Here is a 16,196-nt window from a genome sequence, read left to right as displayed (position 1 = left end):
AATATCCCCCCTAATCTACTTGGTCCCAGACGGACCTTCTCCAATCTTGGCCTTCTTAGCCCCGTTAATCAGATTCCCCAGGTCGCGCATGTCTAACAGCAGATACGCCCTTGCTAGATGTCCTCCCTCAATGCCCTCTGCGTTCTGACAATCCGAGACCCTTTTCCTCATCTTCCCCTCAAGTTCCATCAAACCCTGCTCCAAATACTCCAACCTTTCTATTGATTTAGTAGCGATTCCCCTCCATTCATTGATTGCTTCCATGTCCACTTTATGTTGTTCCAAATGCCTGGACTCAGATTCAATGACCCTTTTATGCAACCTCCTGTATTTGACTTGTACTTCAGCAGCGTCGTCTATGACCCTATTCCTCAAATCAACCCCTGGCTTGACCTCTCCTGCTATATCATCGACCAATCATGATGGGTAGAAGTACACATGGCCGGCATGATACCTGTCTGGCTCGATGGTATCTTTCTCCACAATAATCTTTTGATGCCACATGTGATGTGCCTCGCATTTGAACGGAATAGCGTTCCCTTGGAAGTCTGCTTTGTAATGAACCATTTTGGAAACTTGTGGTAGAACCTGTTTTCTCCCAGCTTGCCTCATGACTCTGATAGGAGCATAAGGATAGATTCCCCTTAATCCGATTAGCACTAGATGAGGAACATCTCTCGACCTGATGATGAATTTACTGCCAGGGAACCACTCGAACATCCAATGTACCTTGTCATCAGTCAAATTGCTAAAGAAATGTACCCAGCTCACTGCGTTTCCCGGTTGTGCAAACCTGTCTGGGATAAAAGTCATTCTTTTCGGATGGTGAAAAGCTATGTGGTTATTCCATGGTCGCCGCGAAAATTCTTGACGGTATTTCCCCTTTGAAGATGTTCCAACAGCCATATTTGCAGTAACAGATTGCACCCCTCAAAATGCCTATATCCTTTCTTGCAACAGTCCAAGGCTCGGTATATCTCTGCTACGATCATTGGGACAATAGTGCAAGTCTGCCTCTCAATTCCTTCCATTAGGGTCTTAGTAACTATAGCTAAGCTAGTGTGAATCATTTCTCCTTGTATTGGAAATACCAGCATCCCCAGAAACCAGACAATGAACACAAAAACCCGGCGATGAGTCCAACCTAGAGAGGTGATAGCAAATTCATCATGATAAAGATGGTAGGACTTGTTATGCCCATAACGCTCGTAAAGGAAGTCGAATAGTATGTAAGATTTCTTCAGATAGACTAACTCATCATTTTTCCTGAAACCCATCATTTTTAGAAAACCTCGAGACGTGCGATTTTTCGGTACCAACAGACCAGGGCTGTCCCAGGGAAGCCCAACAAAGCCTTCTATTTCCTCTAGAAGGGGAGTCATTTTTATATCACCAAAACGGAAGACGGCCCTCTTCTCATCCCAGAACATAGTAGAGGCCTCGATCAGTACATTGTTTGGCTGAATGGCCAACAAAGAAGGTAAATTTACAAGAACTCTTTTCACATGGTTTTTGTCACTCGACGAGAGATTTTTCCACCAATCTAGCAACAAAGGTGGGATACTTCGAACCATACCGAACCTGGGGACTTCGTGCCTCATTTATGCAAAATAAATAAAGTTAGCCCTTTCCCCCTCCGGGTTCGACCATTTACACATTAATGATTAGCATATCAGCATGTTTTCTCCAAATAATGCACATATCATGATCATACCCGTTGGGATTATGGAAACCCCGATGTGCTTTGAACAAGGTTTTCCTTAGAGAGTTATTACGCAGACAGCATTCTAACCTATACTAGGTTTAGACATGATGCATGCACAGTTAATATTAGAGTGGGGGTTTCTAGAAGAGTCTAGACCGATACTTTCAAGTGGACAACTTGAGAGGGGAAGGCATGGAACCGTCGATTGCACCGCTGATCGACTGGTTTTACCGCAAATAAGCCTTTTCAAGTTTTAAAAAGGGTAATATAGGAAGAGCGCGGACACTCATCAAGTGTCGCTATGGTATTAATTGCGCACGAGTGGAATATGATGTAGAGCATGCTTTATTCAAAGATAAAATAACACGTTGTCAAGTATTTTGCATGATAAAAGCGATAAATGCAGTATTTAATAAATGTAAAGATAGAAAATAAAGAAAACAAGGAAGAAGTTAGTTCGTATAAAATTGTAATAAAGCAATAAAAGGGTAAGGATCGGGAAAGTCATGATATGACAAAATTTAAAAAGTTAGAGCCATATTGTAACCAGATTAAGTGAAGAGTTGCATGTAAGTTCATATAAAAGGGGAAATAAGGAAGGGGGTGTGCATATCGCAATAAGAGGGAGAATGGGAGCGGGATGTTCAAGTATCAGCAAAATAATAAAGACACGCTTATCGGGAGAGACTAATTCATATACACCAAGTTCGCAATGGTAAGAGCCTAACTATATCCCCTGCAGAGTCGTCATTCTGTCGCGCCCTTTTTTCTCGCGAAATCGGATTTCGACATTGACAACTCTTTTAAAGGCAGAGTTATTCAAAAGAGAGAGTCATCACCTAACAGATTAAGGTGCGTTAGGGCACCTATTTACAAATGACTCGGGTTTACTAGTTTGCATCACCAAAGATCGGGTAAGGTCTTAAATTACCTCGAGGAGAAGGTGTTAGGCACTCCTCGAGGTCCACAACGGTGGGTCACGGCCAAACACGAATTATGTGAATTAGTCTAAGAGAAAGAAACAGTTTGGACAAATAAAGAAATATTTTAATAGGAATGGGGGGTCCTAAGTTTTTTAGCCTAAAGGATCACCCCGTGCAATATAAATAATATTTTGTAACTCCCTCAAGATGGGGTGTTACTCATATTATTCAGCGAGCACAGACTATCATCTCATGCTACCCGATTTCTATCTTTAAGTTGTTTACCTAAAGCTCTCTATTTAATTCTAAGTCGTGCCCTATGCGTGCACTACCCGTCCCATACCTATGGTCCAGGAGGCATTTGAACCTCTATTTCAGGGTGGTTCTATACCTTAACTTAGGCTGCTCAAAAGAAAAAAATACTAAGCGACAGACAAAAACAGTTAGGACTCTCAAATAGAAACAAGTATGGGCTCAAGTTAGCCTCCGCATTTAGACATCAAATGCACGCCAAACTGATTAGCATTGACATATTTCATTAATTGCAGAATCTTATAGGCAGGATATCTATGTGATATTGAATGAACGAGCAAGCAGTCATGTATAAAATCAGTTTCTTAATACGATTATTAGAACCTACATAAATTTGCCTACTGATTTTAGCATAATACGATTAAGCCTATTAGCATGATATCTAGGTGTTTTATGCGATAGTAAATAGTGGCAAGTCACAGAAACAGACCCAGAATTATTTGTTTTAGCCCTATAAGCATGTTTTCCAGCGAGGGTGAAAATACAGTATTTGGAAACTCATGAATAAACAGGCAGAAATTAAATTGGTATGAACCTATAAGCATGCTTTCTACAATTTGATCTAGTTTTAGATCCTATAGGCATGATTTCTATAATTTGATCAGAATAGTACGCAAACAGAAATTTGCAAACATATTGGATCATACCAGAACATAATTGAACCAAGCATTGAACCTATGGACATAACTGCTAGCACATAATGACTGAACATAATAAAGTACCTATAGGCATGATTTCTAACACATCACATATGATAACACATTGTTGGACCTATAAGCAGGATTTCTATCCATCTTATTGCAAATGTAAAATAGGAACCCATTCCCAATTTCACTAATACCCTAGAATTGTTATTACAAATAATTAGTACAGACCAGAATTTAATAAATAAATTACAAAGTAAGTGTAACTATAGGGAGCCTACAACAGGCCCAAATACACCTGAGCATACCAGGCCTTCCACTCGTAATAGCTCCAAAACCCATGTTTATAGATACAAAGTAACTAGTCGTTGAGTGATTCACTCATATATCAAGGCTAAATATACAGAACCCAAATCCCTAGTGTTTCAGAATTCCCAAAGGCTTCAAGAACCCAGGGTAGGGCTCACACTAGAGAGATCAGAGGACAGAACCTAAGTAGCCTTGGCTTTCAGCCGGCTAGGAGTAAGAATTCAGAAGGATCAGGGGAGTAGAATGGGATTAGGGAATCCACTGAAGGACGCAATCACATATTGAGCATATATGAATAAATATTAGACATGCTTAATCCTAAGTAGACTTAATCAAGTTTTAGGAATTAAATCAATCACGTGCTAACAAGGCAAGTTCATAAGCAGATTCATAGTGATAACAGAAGATCCAGATTAGACTAAGTGCAGGAACTAGTGTCATAAAAAGTGATCCCATTAACTAGCAATAGGTCAGGACATATTAAAACTGATTAAGGCAGTTACTAGAGGTGTCATAATATAGTAAGAACAAAGTCAAATAGTCCACATTATAACAGGTTCAACAAACATGCTTCTAAATTTGTTAATGCATACATCTATACTTGGTTAACCAGTCCACAGGAAAAGGTATGAGAGCATGTTTATAAACAGATTCATAACAGACTTAACTTTAAAATATAGTCATCAATAACATAAAGCTTAAGCAGAATTTCATTAATCAACTCAAAATAGGTTCAAACATGTCTCAAACTACAAGTAATAGCATTTAGGATAACATAGTCGAATTAAAATAACACGTTGAGCAAATAATTATAGTGAAATGGCAGGGGGTCTAATAACTCACCAGTTGAGATGAAATAGGGAAGAAAAGTATCCAACAATGTGGTAAATATCACTAGCAGAAGCAAGAAATTGGAGATTTCTGGCCTTGGCTTTCGATCCGGCCAGGAATCAGAATAAATAATGAGATTATTCAAGAATAAAAGCACACAACTTTGTTATAGTAGTGAAAGATTTTCGAACTCAGAACTTTCAAGTCTCTCTGTGTTTTTTAAAGGGGAGTGGGGAGGGGTTTAAATAGTGCAGGGATTAGAACATAAACATGAAAAATAACTGGTTTAAACACTAAAAGGGCAAGTACTTAAATCAGTAAAATTGAAACCCTAAATTTTAGGTAAAAATACACAAGATTGGCAGAAAATAAGGCAAAGAATCACATAATACGTACAATGAACATAGACAAGAAATTATTCACAAGAAGCATAGAGTAGAACCTGATTTGGTTCAAGTAAAAAAAAAGGTCTGAAACCCTAATTTAAGGCAAGTAACAGGAATCAACAGAAATAGGCAGATTCATGCGTAATAGAATGAATATAGACAAAATAATGCTAAAATTCAAGCTTGAACCAGTTTTGGTTCGAATCAAAAGAGAATATGAAACGCTAACCTTAGGGAATCAGCAAGATACGAATGAATCGGGCTTACATGATTCAAAATAACGCATTTGGACTTAAGGTCGTCCAAATTCAAGAGGTAAAGATCGATTTGGACAGAATCAAAGATGGGGTACTTGCCATGTTTAGGCAAGTACCTAAGTTATTGCATAAAATAGCACCAAATAAGGGAAATATCTCGAGATGGTAGATGAATGGGGAAAGAATCCCATTAGGAACAGGATTTGGGGGGATTTTAGTGAGGCGGCGGGACTAGGGTTCATCAGAGGAGGGAAACAGAGGCGGCGAATTTGGGAAATGAGGGTTAGGGTTTGGGGGTGGAGATATAAGGAAATGGAGGGATCGTTTGTGAGCCATTGATCATTTGTTATCAACGGCTATGATTTGAGCGGACTGGGTTGGGTTTAATTGAGTGGGTAAGGGTAATTGGACCAAAGGGGTATTGGGCTTGGGGCAGTTGGGTAGGTTTGGGTTGTTTAGGTCCGAAAATTTAATTGAAAATTGGGGCTAGATTTTAAATACCTAATTTATTAAATAAATAATTTATAAAAAAAATGAATAAATAACAAAAATATCATTTTTGCATAAAAATGATTAAAAACAATTATTTAACACTATAAAAATATAAAAGGTTATTTTCTTTTGCATAAATAAAGTAATTATAAGCATGTATGGGCTATTATTGCAAAATATGCAATTTAGCCTTTAAAAATGCAAACATAATTATAACAAATGTACTAACCATATTTAAAACCTAATATGGTTGTAAATGATAAGTTTTGATGATAAAACCATCATAAAATAATTTTTAAGGTAATTAATAGATATTTATATATAATAAAATGCCGAAATAAATTGATTTAAAGTTTTTAAAAATTATAGAAAATTATGAAAAACACTTATATATGCTTGTATATCAAATGATGATGCATGTGCACTATCTTGAAAGTATATATATATATATATATATATATATATATATATATATATATATATATATATATATATATATATATATATATATATATATATATATATAAAATATGAGAAAAAATTGGGTATCAACAAGGACAAGGATCCGGGACCTTGAAGGTTGGTTCTGGAGCATAATAGTGAGCATCTGGACCTTGGAATACGGGTTCACTAGAGGATCCGTGGAGGGTAGCTTGTGGGGGGACTACAAAAATAGGAGCCGATGTCTGGAGCAGGGTATGAGGTTGTTTTGGCTGGTGGAGCATGGAAAATTTGGGACGAGGTGCCAGGGTAGTTGTGGTAAGGGGTAAAGCCTGGTGTATGTTGAGGGGAAAGATCAGCGGTAATGGGAACTTGGGCTTGTGAAAGTGGTAGAATAGAAGCAGGGTTTTCTGTATATTTAGCATAGAATGAAGGTGGAGGATGTCCCCTGATCCAGGCCTGATACATTTTCGCCATTTGATGTTTTAACCTATGGACCTCCTCTTTCAATTCAGACTCTGATTCTACAATCTCCCTCGGCGGGTCAACAACACTTGTGTCCGATTCTTTGCTAGTCATGGCTGTCTTGCGCTTTGACCTGGTATTATATGGATGACTTGCTAGAATGCCGACAAACTAACCACCTAAACAAAACCTGGCTCAATGCATATCCAACAAACTTGTTAGTTTTGAGACGCTTCACAGATAGGAAATCGCACGTTGGGATGCAATGCACCTAAACAGTTAAACGCTTCTACCATGTGTTTGAACGGTTGCATGTTTCATCCCGGCCTTAACTAAACTTTTTTCGCTCCGTACCTCTTTTCTTTCATTTCTGCCTCCCTTTAATCACTCTTGATTTTCTCATTCTGTTTCTGCCGCTCTTTTATTTTTGGCACTCTCTTTTTCTCTTTTTGTTTTTTCCACTCTTTTCTTTCTTTTTCACTCACTTGCTTTTCTCTCTCCCCCTTTTTTTTTCATTTTCACTCAATTAGTTTTATGGCTATGATTGAATCTTATGGGGATTGCTTATGTATCATAACACCGCATGAATCAGATCATTACCTAGTTCAGGGATAAATACAGAATAAAAGAAAAGAAAATTTTGGGTTTTTCAATATTTCATTAAATAAAATCTTTTTGGATTTTTCTATTACAAAGACTTTGGAAATACCGACGATTAAACATACAGACTCAAAACAGAAAAACAAACAGACTTGGAAAAGGTAAACAGACTCGAAAAGGTAAAATACAAACTCAAAGCCAAAAATAAAAAAAATCAGTAATACATAAGAGCCTCCAATACTACTCCGGGGGCCCGCGGGACATCAATCGGTCTCGATGTGGGCCTGCGTGCAATCTCTTCTTGAAGGTACTCTAAATCAGCCATCACCTGACGGACAAAGGTCATCACAGAAGCAAAGAGCATGGACCTGGTCATATCTTCGCATTCATGGCACTTCATTGCGACATAATCAGCAATTTCTTTAATCCTCATTCTAATGACACCCTTTTCTTGGAGCAGGCATCCAATTTGCTGAGATCGGGCCTCCAACACCTGCGTGGCCATATGGTTTTGGTCTTGCAATTGTTGTATGTATCCTTCCAATCGGGAAATCAATATATAGCAATGCTCTCTTTTAGCTTTGAAATCCTTTGTCTGTTAGACCATTTTATTTTCTAGATTAGTCAGCTTTTTCCTTAAGATCGCGACCCCTCTATCATACTTTTGCTTTAATTGTTGAACATACCTTGCCCGTTCTTCTGCTTTTTTTGCCAGTTTTGCCCGAGCTTTTGCCAATTCTTCTTCAGCCTTTGTCAGATCAGCCCCATAATCACACACTTTTTGCCTAAGACTGCTTATGAATCTTTCATCATTTTCGCTTCTTCCCTGGTTTTCAGCGGCTATTTTCATCTTCTGAATCTGAACTCGGAGGGCTTCGTTTTCCCGAGCCAATCTCTTCTTTTCTCCTTCATCCACATCAGCCTGCAAACTACTATTAAATTTGATGTTTCTGAATTGATCTTGTAGTTTGCTTATGGTAGTCCGGTAGTCATTCTCTTTGGCTAACCAAGCCCATTGTTCCTGTGATGCTTCGACAAATTCTTAGATATAAGGCCTTTTAGTCGGCCTTTCAAATTCATCATTTGTCGCGACTCTCTTTCCATACCAAGCAAGATAACCAGGTAAAAACTCGCCCCTAGACAAATCGCGTACTCGGGTGTTTGCCCCCAAATACTGGCATTCGATCCAAATATGGCGAACCATTTCTTCAGAAAATTGAGCCTCGGAGCGGATTTCAACCATATGAGTACTAAGATCTTCATCTCTAGGAACTGTTTGGCATCTTCCAAGTTGTCTCAAAACCCGGTACGGGGCGTAGGGTTGGATGCTTCGAAGACCTATTAGAAGGAAGTAAGGACAAGTGGCGGGCATATAAACAATCTCATCAACGGGAAACCAACCCAGTGTCTACTCTATCTAATCGGCAGTTATAGAACGAAGGCGGGTAATCCAATCTTTGACCCCATCAGGCATTTCGAACCCTGTTACTCGTGTACCAAACTCTTCGATGCAATTTTTTCCCTTAGACCCGCAGTTCATGTATCGGGGACGGTGACAAAGGTGCTCGATCATCCACATTTGCAATAACAGATTGCACCCTTCAAAAAACCTGACTCTGGCCTTACAAGATGTGAGAGCTCGGAATATTTCTGATACGATCATGGGCGCGAGGGTACTCTTGACCTGGGTAGTCAAAACATGGACAACTTTGGCTACACGTAAATCAATGCGCCCGTCCTCCATCGGGAACACTAAAAGGCCTAAAAATGTCACCATGAAGGCAAAGCATCTATGCGTTTCCCACTTTGACCGATTTTCCTTACTGCAGAGTCCATTTTTTTGGTCGTCAAATCCCATAAGTGCCCGTACCGCTGGTAGAGAAAGTGAAAAGTGAAAGCTCCACATACTAGACTTTTAGTCTTGAGATGCTAGTATATTTTTAGTAGGTCTAGAAACTTATGGGGAGCAATGGTCCTTGGAGATATCAGATACTTGTGCCTTAATCCCTCCGTACTCCCGGCATAACCTGCAATTTCTTCCAAGGTAGGTATAAGCTCAAAATCTGAGAAATGCAAAACATTGTGAGCGGGATCCCAGAACGACACCAATGTCTCTATCAAATCCCTTCTAGGTTGAATTTTCAATAGTCCAGTGAGTGCCCCTAGGTATCGGTTGACCTTGTCTTGCCCTTGTTTGCCCAAGTCTTCCCACCACATGTGGAGTGCTAGTGGAATCTGATCCATAACCTTAACCGGTAAATTCTGAACAGTGCTCATTCTGCACATTTTTTAAATTAGGGTGACTGGGTTAAAACATGTGAGTTTTGTTTGAAAACTTATCAGAAAATATTATTTTTGTAAAATTCAATTTAAAACAAATCACGGCTACTTTTGCAGATACGACCCTTCAGCACTTCAGAAGGGAAGATTTTAGGGTTGTGTTTGCTAAGTAGCCAAGAACTAGAAAAAAGGACCATATGCGACTATTCTTGCAAAAACGGCCTTCCGGCGTCCGGTCGGGACATTTTTGGCTATTTGGACAAAAACGGCATCACCTAACTTATTTATGATAAAATGACTACATTTCATATTTTTGGTTATTTTTTGCAAAAAGTGGGGCTGGACCCGATGAAGGTTGCCTACGTATCCCACATCCGGTGAGAATCAAACCCGCGTAGTTCGGTAAGGTTTGACATAACAGGAAAATATGACTTATTTTGAAATAACTTTTGTTTTCCAAAATTTTGGTAGAGTTTCGGGATATTTTGAATACCGGGGTTTTCAGAAACGGATGGCTTTCTGTATCCTACCTCAATCTTGGTTTTTCTTGATTTTTCCTCCCTATTCTAAAAGCCAGTCAACATGCAAGCCGAAGCAAATAAATGCACAAGTAGCACGTAAAATGCACCAGGATGGTCTTTTTATTTTGGGTACCTTGTCCTAGATGGACCCAACCCCTGTGTTGTGTTTCCAAAGTCAAATGCACGTGATACAAACAAGCGTTCCTACTAGGGATCCGGCATGAGGCTATGTTATTCTAGGTTTAAAACCTAGGTGTATTGTTCTAGACCTGGCTTACCCGAGCGGACAAACTCGAGCTGGGGGGGGGGAAGGGGAGGGAGGCAGCGTACCGGTAACCAAAAGATCATCCGGCTTTGCAACTTGTCTGATCCTCGTTCTAAATTAGGGATATAACACTAACAGAAAAGAAGTCACGCCAGCGTGCACTTCCCAGAAGATTTAGAAGACTCAGAAAGAAGAAGGGTTTTGTAACAGTTTATATACAGTTTTAACAATATCAAAGCGGTAAAAGCGACATTTAGTACATTAGGACCAAACATGTAATATCAGACAATCATAAGAAAGCTAAGTATAACAGTTTTTCTAAGCTCGAATTCTGAACCCTGAACCAGAAGTTTTGGGTTCTTATCCCCAGCAGAGTCGCCAGAGCTATCACACCTCCTTTTTCCCAAGGGGATAGAGGAGTTTTTCCAATCAGAGTGACGTTAATCGAAATGAGATTATTTATTTAATCAGAGTCGCCACTTGGAATAATTTATGGTGTCCCAAGTCACCGATTTATTTTAAATCCCAAATCAAGAAAATTTGACTCTATTTAAAGTATGCGAAAATCAGAAGACCGAGTAAGGAATTCTGTTAACCTGGGAGAAGGCGTGAGGCACTCCCGAATTTTATGGTTTTAGCACGGTCGCTCAATTATTAATAATTGGCTTAATTGTCTGGTTTAATACATATTTGAAGCCTATTGTGTATTTTTAACTTTTAAACCGCTTTAATAGAATTTTAATTGCTTTTAGGATTTATGGAATTATTTCTTGAACAAGTTACGATGTCGTACACTTGTCCTTTTGGTACACATTGCAAACCACGCTACGTGAAATATACCCGTGATTTACATCATATATGTTTTAATTATTATTTGAAGTTATGGTCGAGTCATGTAAAACACACACTCGAATTGGAGATTACGTATCATGATTATGCCACGGGAACCGTACCCATAGTCACAATGATTTTATTTATCGCGCCTAAAGCAAACTACGATGTTTATGAATGGATTAATTTTTCCTAAAGTCTGAGGTTTGTTTGTAAAAGATCAAAAGGTTGTGAAATTAACGTGGATAAGGATAGATATTTTTTTAACATGGGGAACTAAAGGAAGTAATCCAAAACAGACTTCTTAGATTTTGAGTAAGGATTGAATTTGCAGAACAGTAGACGTGATCTTCCACTACTTAGGATCTAAAAATTAGCAAGCTTGGAAAGCTTCACTAAAATAGAAGAGGAAACTTAGTAGCCATGTTTTTAAAAGATTTAAACCAAAATTCAGCTTTCATGATTTGAACAATTTAGACGTAGCGGACGAATATATTCATGCATCTTGTTCACGATTAAAGGACTGACATGATAAATATTTTCCCATTCTTACTACAGACATGCCAAGAAAAAGTTTGGAAATTTAGCAATTAAATAGAAACTGTTAACAACAAAGTTTTAACCATAGCGATATAAGAACCATATTACTGGACTAAGTCATTACAATTGATTCCATGTCCGAAGCAGTAATAGTACATTGAACTAATTAACATGAATAAGGCACTCATGAATCAAGATATACTACTCAAGTGAAAAGGTTTCACCTAGTTACAAATTGGTACAAGAAAACTCATGAAATCAGAAGAAACAAAGCTATAACATTATAGCTAGTTAATCCTCCTGTTATTACAAAACAATTCCCAACCCAGTAACTTCTATGATGATGAAAGAGGAAGCCAACAAAAATAGATTCATTGATGGTTAAATCTGCTACTAAAGATCCTTCAGCACAAATGTATTTAGATAAAGTTCAAACCAACGTCATAGACTCACAAAGCAATAAACAGACTTTCCAAATCATTCAAATCTACCAATAACCTATATCTAAAATTTGAAGTTACACATGAATCAATGACTGAAAATTTCGAACCATGACTAAATGTACGGATATGTGCTAATTCTCTCACCGAACATCTTGATTAACGGATTTCACACCATTCTCCAAACCAAACCAGATTCATATAGTTTCCAATCAATTTACAACTATACAATTTGAAACCAAGAAAAGAACAGTCTTCAAATACATAAAAACAACAAATTTTCAAACTCAATAGAATCTATTCAACATGTTTTGGCATAAATAGTAAATCAATCTTCATAGATCCATGTAATTGCTAGCTTTTGTGTGTACCTTAGAGCAACAAAGATAAGTAAAAAAGAAAATAAATCTCTGAAAAACAAGGCAGAAGCAGCGGCAAGAAAAGAAGCAGCAGAAAACCAACAACACAACAACTTCAAACTCAAACCCAGAAATCCAGAAATTACTTAAAATCAGTATGAGATGAGAGTAGAAATGGAAAATAAAGAGTGAATTCTGTGTGTGTCTTCCTGTGAGTGAATATGCAGATCCTTTTTTTGTCCCTCAGAATGTGAGGAAGAATCCCTTTTAATAGAATATAAGAGTGTGCTTTGTATGAGAGAGAGGGAGTGTGAGAATATTCTGCCAACTTTCTAAAAATCAGGGAATTGACATCTTTTGTAACAGAAAAATGGGCAGCTGTCCCTTTCTAGAGTTTTCCTTATTTTCCACCCTTTTAATTTATGAAAATTCACTCTTTTAAATCCCAATTTGACCTAGTTCTTTTATTTTATTACACTTTAATCCTTTTCTAGAAGCTTCTTCTTAGGTCCGGGCCAAATTTCATGGCCAAGTGGTCCAAGACAGGCCCAGTCCAGCTTCAATAAGGAAAAACCCACAACAAATACCATATTTTGAATTTCAATTATAACCAAGGATTTTACTAAATACTTAACTTTTAATTAATCTAAATCAGTTTATTAGTTAAACTAATTAAGCATGCAATTAACAGCGAAGTTTAATTAACCAACTGAAAAGAAAAGAAAGGGAGAAAGAAAAAATAGAGCAAGAACAAATGAGAAAAAAGAATACTAATTTAAACCCTAAAGGAATGAATGAACGAAACAAACATGCCCGAGAATGAATTGTGATATAGCGCCGAATAAGCCACTGCTCTATTCCAACCGGCGAGCAACGGGAGTGATGAACTCTAGCCGCGAACGATGAATAGATCGGACTCCGGTAATTTCGAAATGGGTCGAAACTAACCTAAAACGATTGCTCTCATCAAGAGCACTTGATTCATGTGAGTCTCGAACCAAAACGAATAAAAATACCAAAGCAATTTGAAACAGGCCGGACTAGGGTTTTTCTAGAATTGTGGATCTAAAATTTGCTAATTTTGGTGGGGTTTCTGGTGAAATTGAACGGAGATATGAGATGAGGAGAATGTGATAGTTGTCTGGTAAAGTTTTAGGCATGTTTGGAGGCGAGCCACCGGCGATGATTTCTAGGGCGGCTAGGGTTCTGAGGGAGTGAGAGATGAGAGAGAAGAAATTTTGGGGGGGGGGGAGTGAGGGTCGGTTTTTAGGATTTGGGGGAGGGGTCTGTTTGGACAGATTTAAGGGAAAGGGTAGGGAGTTTGGCACCGTTAAATGATGAGGCGATCGACGATTGAGATTAAACGTTAATAAACGCTGCCGTTTAGTGGATAAACAGGGTCGTTTGGGTTAGTAACGGGGCTAGGCTAGGTAAAGGGGAATTGGGCCTGACGGATGGGAGGGGATTTTGAGCCACTGAGAGGCTTTTGGCCCAGTTTGAGATGAAGCTCTTTCTATTTTCTTTCCTTTCTTTTCTTGATTTTAAATCCTAATAAAATTAATTAAAAACCTAAATTAAGTCCTACATCAATCTAATTTGTAGAATTGAATTAATTATCTATTTTTAATATTAAAATAATTAATTTACTTAAACTAATTAAATAAAAATACTAATTTTAAAACTAAAAGCTAAATATGTAAAAATGACTATTTTTTTTGTTTAATAATGCAATTAACTCATGTAATTAAATTCTAAATACAATTAATACCTAAAATGCTATGCAATGAATACATTAGACATTTTTGGTATTTTTTCATAATTTTAAATATGCAACTAAATGCAAACAAATATTAACAAGAAATTCCTAAAAATTCTATAAGAATTAAAACAATTAGAAAACCTTATTTTTTGTGGATTTTGTAGGAATATATTTTAGTCGGGCAAAAATCACATGCTCACAGCTAATACGAGCCTCAACTCAATTTATTTAACACGTGTTGAACATGTGAATAATGTCATGATTCTTTGATTATGCAACTCTACGGAATTCTTTTAAGTCACAATTTGTATAGTGCACGCCCACACGCCCGTCACCTAGCATGTGCGTCACCTCCAAACAATTCATATAAAACGTAATTCAGGGATTCATACCCTCAAAACCAAGTTTAGAAGTGTGTTACTTACCTCAAATCGTGTAATTCTTTATTCCAATATGCCTTTGCCTCGCGAATCGGCTTTCGAATGCCTCGAATCTAGTCACAATTGACCTCAAATTTTGCACACAAATCATAAATGACATAACACATACCTATTCTAATTTTCAGAATCGGATTCCGACCCCGATATCAAAAAGTCAACTCCCCGGTCAAACTTCCAACTTAAATTTTTTATTTTTGCCATTTCAAGCCTAATTTAACTACGGACTTCCAAATAACTTTCCGGACACGTTCCTAAGTCCAAAATCACCATACGGAGCTATTGGAATCATCAAAATTCTATTTCGGGGTCGTTTACACATAAGTCAACATTCGATCAACCTTTTCAACTTAAGTTTTCATCCTTGAGACTAAGTGTCTCAATTCATTCCGAAACCTCACCGGACCCGAACCAATTACCCCGGCAAGTCACACAACAACTGTAAAGCATAAAATGAGCAATAAATAGAGGGAATATGGTTGTAATACTCAGAACAACCGACCAGATTATTACAGAGACTGTTATGAAAATGTTAGAATTGAATCAGACTCTACATAACCTTCTTCTCATAAGTCATTTATGTCATATAAATTAAAGATATGGTATGATTTAGAGGAATAACATTGCAATTTATACTGATTCTTTTTTTTTTTCAAAAAATAAATCCAACCACCTAGGCTTTCACCTCTGGTGGTGAGGTTTGGCATCAGAGGCGGACCTACGTTGCGAGTTCAGGGGTCACAGGACCCCGTTAGCCTCGGCAAATACTCTATATATATATATATACGGGACCCCGTTAGACTCGACAAATACTCTGTATATATATGTCATATATATCTGTACATATATAGATGGAACCCTTAAATAATTTGCTCGTGCCCCCAAACACAAAAGGGCTGACTAGCGAAGTGGTTGGCTGGAGCGCCTAATTTTCCTTCTTTGTTGAATGACATGGGTTCGAAACCGAGTTAAGCCATTCCTCCTCCTTCCTACTTTACTTTTGCCTTTTCTTCTCCTTTCTATTTTATACTTAATAGCAAATTACTTTATTTTTATAGTTATCTTTTTTTTAAATTAAATTATTGTTTAACACTAACACATAACAGTCAACTTCATTAATTTTTCTTTTTCAAATCCCTCCCTTAAATTAAAAGTCTCAAATTGTAATTTATCGCTCCACAAATAGAAAAATATAAATTCTTTTGCCACAACTTTCTTTAACAATTACTTGGACTCCAACGCGACAATAGCAATTAAGAGTTTGAAACACTTCTTCAGTTCATTGACTATTAACATACCCTTAATCTTGATTTCATGAGTAAGTTTTTGATATTTTAAAGTATGAACGCCCTTTTGATCATTGACCCCCTTTTTTAAATTAATAAACTAGAATTTTTAA

Source organism: Nicotiana tomentosiformis, chromosome 10 (genome assembly GCF_000390325.3).
Source record: "Nicotiana tomentosiformis chromosome 10, ASM39032v3, whole genome shotgun sequence".
Taxonomy (NCBI): domain Eukaryota; kingdom Viridiplantae; phylum Streptophyta; class Magnoliopsida; order Solanales; family Solanaceae; genus Nicotiana; species Nicotiana tomentosiformis.
This window is presented reverse-complemented; position numbering follows the sequence as displayed.